We start from the raw sequence: 5,152 nt of genomic DNA on the forward strand, positions 1-5,152 counted from the left end.
AAAAATATGTACAAAATATACATATAATCATGTAATTCGTATCAGACTAAATAAACAAAATATCAATAAAATAATGTAAATTTGTATGAGAAAACATATACAAATACATATAAAATAACGCTAATTTCCATAAAAATATATGTCCAAAAATGAACGTAAAATAAATTAACTTTGGATAAAAATATATATACAAAACACACATTAAATAATGTAAATGCGTACATAAAATAACCTAAATTTGTATAAAACTATATACAAAAATACACAAAAATAATTTAAATTTGTATGAAAAGAAATATACAAAATACACATAAAATTTGGTTAATTTGTATTGAAATACATATACAAAATACATATAAAATAATGTAAATTTGAAAGAAAATATATAAACAAATACACATATAATAACGTAAATTTGTATGAAATATATATTCAAAATACACATTAAATAATGTAAATATGTATAAAAAATATATACAAAACACAAATAGTATAATGTAAAATCGTATCAAAATATATACACAGAATATTAATAAAATAATGTAAATTTTTATGAAAATTAAGATGCAAAATACCTATAAAATAACGCATTTTTTATAAAATTATTGATACCAAAATACACATAAAATATTTGAATTTGTATTAAAATAAATATACAAAATGCACATACAATAAGGTAAATTTGTATTGAAATAGATATGCAAAATACATATAAAATAATGTAAATTTGTTTCAAAATATATATACGAATACACATAAAATAACGTAGATTTCTATAAAAATACATATACAAAATACACATAATATTAAGTAAATACGTATAAAAAATGTATACAAAATACACATAAAATAATGTAAATTCGTATAAATGTAAATAAACAATATACCAATAAAAGAATGTGTATTTGTATAAATATAAATATACAAAATGCACATAAAATAACGTAAATTTATATAAATCTATATACATAAAATAACGCAAATTTCTATAAAAATATATGTACAAAAATGAACATAAAATAAATTTGCATAAAAATATATATACAAAACACACTTTAAATAATGTAAATGAGTATAAAAATATGTATACAAAATACCTATGAAATAATCTAAATTCGTATCGAATTAAATTAAGAAAATATCAATAAAATAATGTAATTTTGGATGAAAATATATATACAAAATACACATAAAATAACCTAAATACAAATACAAATATACACATAAAATAATTTAAAATTGAATGAAATAAATATACAAAATAAACATAAAATAAGGTAAATTTGTAATGAAATATATGAAAAAATACACATAAAATAATATAAATTTGTATGAAAATATATATACAAATACACATTAAATAACATGAATTTGTATAAAATTTGTATCAAAATATATACTTATACACACAATAAAATAACGTAATTTTTTTATGAAAATACACATAAAATAATTTAAATACGTAGAAAAATATATATACAAAAAACACATAAAATAATGTAAATTTGTATGAAAATATATAAACAAATACACATAAAATAATGTAAATTTGGATAAAATATATATACAAAATGAACATTAAATAATGTAAATATGTATAAAAAAAATATACAAAATACACATAGAATAATGTTAAATCGTATCAAAATAAATAAAGAGAATATCAATAAAATGTAAATTTGTATGAAAATAAAGATGCAAAATATCCATATAATAACGCATATTTGCATAAAAATATATATTCAAAAATACATATAAAATAGTTAAATTTGTATTAAAATAAATATACAAAAAGCACGTACAATAAAGTAAATTGGTATTGAAATAGATATGCAAAATACACATCAATAATGTAAATTTGTATCAAAATATATATACGAATACTCATAAAATAGAGTAAATTTCTATAAAAATATACATACAAAATAGATATACAAAATACACATATAACTACTTAAATTTGTATTTAAATACATGTACAAAAAAACACATAAAATAATGAAGATTTGTATGAAATGAAAACAAATACATTTTATATAAAATATATATACAAAATACACATAGAATAATGTAAAATCATATTAAAATAAATACACAGAATATCAATAAAATAATGTAAATTTGTATGAAAATAATGATGCAAAATACCCATAAAATAAAGCATATTTTTATAAAAATACATATACAAAAATACACATAGATTAATCAAATTTGTATTAAAATTAATATACAAAATGCACATACAATAAGGTAAATTTGTATTGAAAAAATATGCAAAATACACATAAAACAATGTAGATTTGTCTCAAAATATATATAAGAACACACATAAAATAACGCAGATTTCTATAGAAATATATATATAAAATACACTTGAAATAATGTAAATACGTAGAAAATATATATAAAAAATACACATTAAATAATGTTAATTCGTGTCAAAATAAATAAACAAAATATCATGGAAAGAATGTGTATTTGTATGAAAATAGATATACAAAATACACATAAAATAACCTAAATTTGTATAAAACTATATACAAAAATACACAAAAATAATTTAAACTTGTATGAAAATAAATATACAAAAAACATATAAAAATAGGTAAATTTGTATTGAAATACATATACAAAATACACATAAAATAATGTAAATTTGAATGAAAATATATAAACATATAGACTTAAAATAACGTAAATTTGTATCAAATATATATTAAAAAAAAACATTAAATAAAGTAAATATGTATAAAAAAAATATATACAAAACACAAATAAAATAATGTAAAATCGTATCAAAATAAATACAGAAAATATTAATAAAATAATGTAAATTTGTTTGAAAATAAAGATGCAAAATACCCATAAAATAACGCTTTTTTTTTTTTAAATATATATACGAAAAAACATAAAATATTTGATTTCTATTAAAATAAATAGATATACAAAATACACATAAAATAAGCTAAATTTGAGTTGAAATATATATACAAAATACATAAAATAATGTAAATTTGTATCAAAATACCTATACAAATACACATATAATAACGTAAATTTGTATAAGAATATATAAACAAAATACTCATTAAATAATGTAAATACGTATAAAAAATTGTAAAAAATACATAAATATTCATGTAATTCGTATCAAAATAAATAGACAAAATACCAAAAAAATAATGTAAATTTCTATGAGAAAACATATACAAAATACACATAAATAACGCAAATATCAATAAAAATATATATAATATAATATATTTTTATACATATTTAAAATATTTAATGTATATTTTGTATATATATTTTTTATCCAAATTTACGTGATTTTATATGTATTTGTTTATATATTTTCATACAAATTTACATTATTTTATGTGAGTTTTGTATATGTATTTCAATACAAATTTGCCTAACTTTATGTGTATTTTGCATATCTATTTTCAAACAAATTTAAATTATTTTTGTGTATTTTTGTATATATATTTATACAAATTTTAGTTATTTTATTTGTTTTTTGTATATATATTTTCCCACAAATATACATTCTTTTATTGGAATTTTGTGTATTTAATTTTTTACGAATTTACATTATTTTATGTGTATTTTGTATAATTTTCTACGTATTTAAACTATTTTATGTGTATTTTATATATACATTTTCATAAAAATTTACGTTATTTTATTGTGTGTATTCGTATATATTTTGAAACAAATTTTATACAAATACATGTTATTTTATGTGTATTTTTATATATATTTTCATACAAATTTATATTATTTTATAATAAAACAATGTAAATTTGTATGAAAATAAAGATGCAAAATACACATTAAATAACGCATTTTTTATAAAAATATATATACCAAAATACATATGAAAAAATTAATTTGTATTAAAATAAATATACAAAATACACATACAATAAGATAAATCTGTATTGAAATAGATATGCAAAATACATATAAAACAATGTAAATTTGTTTCAAAATATATATACGAATACACATAAAATAACGTAGATTTGTATAAAAATGTATATACAAAATACACATAAAAAGAAGTAAATACGTATAAGAAAATGTATACAAAATACACATAAAATAATGTAAATTCGTATCAAAATAAATAAACAAAATACCAATAAAAGAATATGTATTTGTATAAATATAAATATACAAAATATACATAAAATAACGTAAATTTGTATAAAACTATACAAAAATACACAGAAGTAATTAAATTCGTATGAAAATAGATATACAAAATACAGATAAAATAAGCTAAATTTGAATTGAAATGTATATACAAAATACAATATTTTATGTGTATATTTGTATTTAGGTTATTTTATGTGTATTTTGTATATATATTTTCATCCAAAATTACATTATTTTATTGGTATTTTCTTAATTTAATTCGATACGAATTTAGAATATTTCATAGGTATTTTTTATACATATTTTTATACTCATTTACATTATCTAATGTGTGGTTTGTATATATATATTTATGCAAATTTATTTTATGTTCATTTTTGTACATATATTTTTACAGAAATTTGCGTTATTTTATGTATATAGTTTTACATAAATTTACGTTATTTTATGTGCATTTTGTATATTTATATTTATACAAATACACATTCTTTTATTGGTATATTTTTATTTACATTTATACGAATTTACATTATTTTATGTGTATTTTGTATACATTTTTTTATACGTATTTACTTAATGTTATGTATTTTGTATATGTATTTTATAGAAATCTACGTTATTTTATTGTGTGTATTCGTATATATTTTGAAACAAATTTACATTATTTTATATATATTTTGCATATCTATTTCAATACAAATTTACCTTATTGTATGTGCATTTTGTATATTTATTTTAATACAAATTGAAATATTTTATGTGTATTTTGGTATCAATAATTTTATAAAAAAACGTAAATTTGTATAAAAAAATATGTACAAAACACAAATAGAATAATGTAAAATCGTATCAAAATAAATACACAGAATATTAATAAAATAATGTAAATTTGTATGAAAATAAAGAAGCAAAATACCCATAAAATAACGCATTTTTTATTTATAAAATATATATACCAAAATACACATCAAAAGATTAAATTTGTATT

Source organism: Eriocheir sinensis, unplaced genomic scaffold (genome assembly GCF_024679095.1).
Source record: "Eriocheir sinensis breed Jianghai 21 unplaced genomic scaffold, ASM2467909v1 Scaffold74, whole genome shotgun sequence".
In the NCBI taxonomy this organism is placed as follows: Eukaryota; Metazoa; Arthropoda; class Malacostraca; order Decapoda; family Varunidae; genus Eriocheir; species Eriocheir sinensis.